This window comes from Simochromis diagramma, unplaced genomic scaffold (genome assembly GCF_900408965.1).
Source record: "Simochromis diagramma unplaced genomic scaffold, fSimDia1.1 OVJJ01000030.1, whole genome shotgun sequence".
Classification (NCBI taxonomy): Eukaryota; Metazoa; Chordata; class Actinopteri; order Cichliformes; family Cichlidae; genus Simochromis; species Simochromis diagramma.
The window spans coordinates 324,294-331,873 of NW_024387340.1; the positions used below are offsets into that span (position 1 = coordinate 324,294).

The window sequence follows — 7,580 nt, forward strand, 5'->3', positions numbered from 1 at the left end:
GTACATACGTGTGTGTTGTGATATTAGTTTTGTTGTGTTGTTGCCTAACAGAATCTCCATTTTCCTACATCATGTTGTATCACAACATAGAAATGCATCATCACAGAACTGAAGGTCACACAGGACAGGTTTTCGTGTGACGTGTTGTCTCCTGTTTGACGGATATGTGGCATTCCTCAGTGAAGACTCAACCATCTCAAGTACATGCTGGGAAATGCTTTAAGCTGTTTTTGGACCTCAGTACAGAAACAATGAATGTTAATTCTCAACATCTGTTAACGCACAGGAGACTAAACTATGAGGTGTGGCTGCAAGTTTATGCAGCTAGAAGCAGCTTCAATAACCACACCTCATACGACTGATTGTGCGACAGAGAAAGGCCGGGATCAAACCTGCTCAGCTATATTTTATAAACTGCTGTGTGTGCTGCTGTTCATATGCATATCTCCAAAGAACTAAAAGAAAATCCATGTGTTGGAAGAACTTCAGAATAAATTAATGAACAAATCTGCATCAATTAATTTCCAGAGTTGCACCAGATCAGCAAGATTCATAAAACAAGTTCAACAAAGCAAAAATATGTTGTGTATATATATATATATATATATAAATCCCTGACCTGTGTTACAGTATAAGACACTTACTGGGCATCTGTGGTACTATTATTTTAACTGCGTTGATAATTTGTGGTTTATTGTAGCTGTACTTTTTTTACTCTTTATCATGCTGCTGTTACAGAAAAAAAAACCTCGTGCGATCAATGAAGGATGTGTATATCTAAAGTCTTTACAAATAAACTATTTACATAAAGTGACTGATTCACACTGGTGTTGTTTTAGGCTCAAAGAAATAAAAGTTTACACCTTTAAAGACTGTAAGCATCCTTTACTCTCACTTTTTGATACCTGTGTATATTTGAAGATTTGAAGGTGCAAAAGATGAACCCAGTCAGGTCTGAAAAGTGAACATAATGCTGAAATGCATTAAACCTGCATTTTTAATCATGGCCAGCGGTACTCGGTGGCTATATTCAATTTATTACAGCATAAGTGTGTAAGTGTCTTTTAGTCGGGTCTCACCTTGTGTCTCTGATAACTGAGGAATGACTTCCTGCATTAAGTGTTGCAAGAAGAAAATGAAAGCAAGCTCCCAACTCGCAAGAATGCCTTTAAAACTGACTTCTTATTTACATTGATGAAAACTTCTTCATTTCAAGTAAATGAACCAGTAATATTTAGAATGTGTGTAAAAGAAAAGACAAAAAAGAGAAATCAGAGTTATTTTGATGTGGACGCTGACTGCCCACCGAGCACCACCAACCTGTAAATGTTGATTCTCCGTCTAAATCTAGTCAGCAGGTTGTGAGATTTAGTTAATCCAAAACTAATCACCGAATATTTGTTTTATTCTGTCAGATTTTATTATCCAAAATGGTCATCTTTTATGGACCACATAGAGTCCTAATGTAGCCATAAAGATACAATCACATAAATGTAGTCATAGTCACACAGAGAAAATGTCGAAGCTCACGTCAAAACATGTCACAAATATGTGTGTGTGTGTGTGTGTGTGTGTGTAAGTGCCAAAATTAAAGTGATGACTGTTTCAGGAGGACAATAGGAGAGAGATGCAGGTAAATAAAAGGTTAGTGCACACACCTTAAACCATGACGATAACTACCATTACTCCACCTGCACATATTTGTCCTCAGGTACATGTTGGCTGCTTATAAAAGAGGAGATGAAGTCAGAGAACATCACTTTCTTTCACTGCAGTGGACGACTTACAAGCAAAGAAATACTATGTAAGTAACCCTAATATTAAATATATATCTGACATCTACATGTGATTTTAAGATGAATTGATAGATTTATTTCTGGATATGATCTTTTGGCAACATATGGTGTAATTTAGGCAGCAATTTGTTGTGTTGGGTTGTGTTTATCTTAAAGTTCTGAAGTTTTTTATGCTTCTGTTTTTGTTTTGTTTTTGCTATTACCCTTGATAAATAATATATTACACATTCACACACACACACAGATAGATAGATAGATAGATAGATAGATAGATAGATAGATAGATAGATAGATAGATAGATAGATAGATAGATAGATAGATAGATTTAATGGGTGAGTGATATATGTCAATATTGGAGTTGATTAACACTATAAACATGAAGTGGTGACTTTTGCTGTGATTTACAGTCAGGAACAATAAGGTCATCATAGTCAGAGCCTTTGCTTCATGATTTCTTAATTCTTCTTGTTGCTTTTGCTTCAAACTACATGTGTACAAGCACCTCGTTGAGAGATATGGACTATCAATCAAGACATAACCAAAGAGCTGTAGAAGAAGCAAATTGTCCTTCAGTCCACACTTTAAATTTAAAGCACAAAAACAGTACTATAGAAAAAAAACTATATTTTAAATTATGTAATTGAATAGGAACTTTTTTATATTATGGGTTTTAGATCTCAACCTTCTTTTCAAAATAACTTTAGAAAGCTTAATTAAGGCAATTGTAGGAATACTGCTTTCTTTAAATCATAATAACCACAGTGAATTTTTATTTTCAGAGACAGGAGAAGAAAATCAGCATCACCATGATCGCAAAGATGTTTGTCATCGTTCTTCTTGTTGTTGGTAGGAAAAAAATTAATTTGTCAAAGAATTTCCTATTAATAAAGATGTGGTTAATGTGATGAAATATGAAAATGACGTAAGATTCTCTACACAGCCTGCTGCAACGCAGCGACAACAACCACAACTGCTCCAACAACAACCACAACTGCAGCGACAACAACTACAGCTGCTCCAACAACAACCACAAGTGCCGCGACAACAACCACAGCTGCTCCAACAACAACCACAAGTGCCGCGACAACAACCACAGCTGCTCCAACAACAACCACAAGTGCCGCGACAACAACTACAGCTGCTCCAACAACAACCACAAGTGCTGCGACAACAACCACAGCTGCTCCAACAACAACCACAAGTGCCGCGACAACAACTACAGCTGCTCCAACAACAATCACAAGTGCCGCGACAACAACTACAGCTGCTCCAACAACAACCACAACCGCAGCGACAACAACCACAGCTGCTCCAACAACAACCACAACTGCTTCGACAACAATCACAACTGCCACGACAACAACTACAGCTGCTCCAACAACAACCACAAGTGCCGCGACAACAACTACAGCTGCTCCAACAACAACCACAACCGCAGCGACAACAACCACAGCTGCTCCAACAACAATCACAACTGCCGCGACAACTACCACAGCTGCTCCAACAACAACCACAAGTGCTGCTCCAACAACAACAGCTGTTCCAACAACAATCACAACTGCAGCGACAACAACCACAGCTGCTCCAACAACAATCACAACTGCAGCGACAACAACCACAGCTGCTCCAACAACAACAACCACAACTGTTCCAACAACAATCACAACTGCCGCGACAACAACTGCAGCTGCTTCAACAACAACCACAACTGCCGCTACAGCAACAACCACCTCCTCTGCTATTCTCAACAACATCAGCTTCCTTACAGTAGTTCTGGCTCTGTCGTCACATGTACTCAGATCATTTTTTTAACATTTCTTACGTTCACATCCTCCAAATGAAGCAACAAACTGAAGTACCTGTGACGATTTGAAATGTTTAAGTAACCAAATGTTTAATCATATATTTATTCTTATTTATTATGGTTTTATTTATTTATATCTATCAGAGAAAAGTTGTTAAATGTTTTCCTGATGTTTGCGTGTCATCCAAACATGTGTGATCTACAATCTCAACACTGAGCTTATCATAAATAAAGTCTTTTTGCACTGATTAATAAGTGTCTCCTGACTTTTTAAAGATGAGAATAATTTCTCATAATAATCATTTCTCTACAATAGTCAGTGTTAATACTGAGTTATATTCAGCTTTATTTATATTGCTGCAAATCACAATAGTTATTTCATCATGTTTCCTGTTGTAAATTAAAGACCCTGCAGTATTTGGAAGATGAGATGAGATCAGATGAGATGCCTTTATTAGTCCCACGAGTGGGAAATTTCATGTTAAGGCTGCCGACCAATTGCACGCAATGGCGGCGCCATCATACCCTCCGACCATACATACATTGTACGAAAACATCACATGGGGAAGACAGGTCAGAGAGGTATAACAATGGAAAATGCACAACATGAGGAAAGATAAGGAGAAAAAAATAACTCCCCCCAGAAAAAGACAAAACAAGTAAACACAAACTGTGGGAGAAAATTGAGTGACATGCTGCAGTGGTATATAAACACACAGAGAAAAAAAAGAGTAGATAAGGATAAAAATGAGTGATTCTGATAATCCAGACTATATGACTGTGGTTTTATGGGGTCTGATATCTCCTTGTAATGTAAACAAAAAACTCAAATATCCAATGTGATTATTAAACTTGACAATGGTAATCTAACACAACTAACAGTTGACACTCACATACAGCTGCTTTTACAACCACAGAGGTGCAGAAGAATGTGATGTAAGCAGAAACTTTGTGTTGATTTTGTCTCTGTCTTTCTTTGTGTTTGCACAAGATTTACAGCACTGTCCCTCAGCCCAAAACAGTGTTTCACACATTACATTACACACTGAGAATAAGGGCTCAGTGGAAGGCGTCAGGTCAGGTCAGGACCTGTTGTCATCACACTTTAATGCAACAGGTAACTGACACAACTTTTCCCCTTAAATAAACGAGACCTCAAAGAAGACCAATACGAATCTTGCTGCAGGTACGAGAATTCTAATTAGAGGACTGAACCTGTTCACAGTCACAGCGGTAAAATGTAGCAGGTCACTTCTGAAAAATGTCACAGAGCATGTGTGAAACAGCACTGCAACAGTCAGTGTTGTTGGCTGTTTCAGGAGGACAAAAGCAGAGAGACACTTGCATTCAAGCCGTTTCGCACACACCTTTAACCAGGACGATATCTACCATTACTCCACCTGCACATATTTATCTGGATGCTGATGTTATCACATGTCGCTGGCTCATAAAACATCACAGTTTCTCTCTGCAGCTGAAACTACCAGTCAGCCATGACACTTTTACCACACAACCTTGAAGTGAAATCTGCATTCAGGTAGCCTAATGTAGGCAGACTGGAAAGAACAAGAAAGCATTACTCTGATTTAAAACTTCAGCACCACGTGGTCTGTGAGTGGTGGAGCCAGAACTCTGTCAGACGGACTCAAAACTCCACAACACATTTCATGTTCACATGTTGAACCCATTGTGAATTGGACCTTGGTAACATTCAGCTTATCATTTTACTCTAATAATTAATTGTCCAAAACCCCAGATAGGTGATAGTTTAAGATTTTGTTACAATTGTGCCTGTGCTTTGAGACAACACCTGTTTAGCCATACTGCCATACCACAATCATTTTTATTCAGCAGCGAGCAGTGTCTATCAGCCATGCATCCATTTCATTTATCAGTCCACTTCCATTAGCTCATCATTTCTGTCGGCAGCAAATGATTTTAAACATTTGTTCAATTTTGAACCTTTTTGAGTGGTCTGTATTTGAGTTTTACACTACTGCGAAAGAAAGCATGTAGAAAACTGTAATGTTTAACTTTCATCATCGATTGAGCCAATATGACAAATTGTAGGAGAAAAGCAAAAATACAGTCAAATCCAAATATAGCAAAATGCTGGAGTTTCCAAATATCCTCTAATTATAATTCAGAAAATAACTTTCACTAGTGTTTCTTCCCATCAAAAAGAATCCGGATCTGTAATTTCAGACCGATATATTTGGTGATAGCAATATGAAAAAATCACACCGTCTTGTAAATCTAACATGTGAGCACACACACCCATAAAAGCTTCACAATGCAAACACAATATGTTTATAGTAATATTTCAAAATATTGCAAAAACGACTTTATTTGAACTATTTATTTTGTGTTTGAAGAATTTTACAGTGGGACTCCAGAATTTCTTTTCTTGTTTATGACTGACTTTCTTCACCAGTTTGATAGGTAAGCTTCAGTCAACATAAGTTACTTTTACAGGAAACGTTTTGCAGGAAGTCTTTGCTAAATATTGCACAGAGGTGATTCATGTGTGCAGCAGCTGCTGGCGTCAGTGATCAGAACCAGGAGCTTTTTTTAATCTCCCGGTAAATACCAACAAGCTGACTGACAGCACAGTTTATTACAGTCCATTGCATGTCTGATGATGCATTTAAACAGCAACACACCCAATGCACAGAAATGTTCTTCAGTTTTGGGTGGTGACTCTTCATTCACTGGGCTCTTTTGTTCTGACTTCATTATTTTCTGTTTATAACTCCAAGGACTTAAAGTTGTTTATCACGGTGCTTTCCATGATGTAAACACCTTTTATTAATGTGCTGTTTACTGTCAGCCAACAAGCCTCAACATGACATCCTGACATAAAAAGAAAAGTCATGTAAGCACGAGTTCATTTCAAAAATAAAAAATAAATAAAATGATTAACACACTTTATTAATACAGTTTGTTATATCAGTGTTTTTAATTGTGTTGTAGATGCTTCGTTGTTTTTTTAAGAACATATTAAACTTATGTGTGTGTTGTGATCTTTGGTAGATAACTTGGATTGCTGACAGATCTTTCCTCTATCATGACTCACCACATTGTAGAAACATGTCATCAGCATAGAATTAAAGGAGACACAGGACAGGTTTTACTGTGACGTAGCTGCCGGTGACGTCTCCTGTTTGATGGCTGTTAGATTAGATTAGATAAAACTTTATTAATCCCTCGGGTGGGTTCCTCCGGGAAATTCGGTTTCCAATAGCACAGCACCGATAGAAGTTACAGAATGTGAGAAGAAATATACCATATATACACATATATAAATACAGAGTATTATTAAATCTCGTTCTTTTAATTCTTCTGGTGGCCAAGAAAGACTCAAGGCTCAAAGTGGTCAAACTCAAAAAATGATCTTTATTTTACATTCCCGGGAACGGAGACCTGAACACAGGAACACACAAGCTCAGGTCTGAAGCACAAACAGGAAGCCTAGTTATTTATATACTTCCTCTAGACGTCACACACACTTTGAGTTTCGATCAAAGACTCTGCTTATTCAAATCAAATTCAAATTTTATTTGTCACGTACACAGTCATACACAGTACGATATGTAGTGAAATGCTTGGACAACTGCTCGTGACCTAAAGAAAACAAAAAAGGAAAAGGCTATGAATAAGATAGGAAATAAATATGAAAAATTAAAAAGGGTAAATTTAACTAGGAAGGAATAAAATATAAATTAAGGTTAAAAATGAAATAACTGTACAACAAAATACACAATATAGAACTATATAAGAATGTATGAAGAAATATAAATAAACATATACACAATAACAGCAGCGTGATTTAAGCTTAGTTTCACTTTCTGGCTGCAGCTCCTATTTTCTCTGCAAAAGCATGCAGTTTCCTGTTAGTACTTTTGGCACAGACTGTACTCAGAGTTGGGCCTCTCTTATACATATAATCAGCAAATAAGCATTCAGATTATATATTTAA

The 7,580-nt window shown here is 37.2% G+C and overlaps 1 long non-coding RNA gene across 1 annotated transcript; it reads left to right on the forward strand.

The window, feature by feature from the left end:
- Positions 1–1,753: 1,753 nt before the first annotated feature.
- Positions 1,754–2,922, forward strand: LOC120718219. Its single transcript, XR_005692419.1, has 3 exons — positions 1,754–1,804; positions 2,577–2,643; positions 2,738–2,922. It is a non-coding gene; the product is annotated as an uncharacterized LOC120718219 (long non-coding RNA).
- Positions 2,923–7,580: the final 4,658 nt, after the last annotated feature.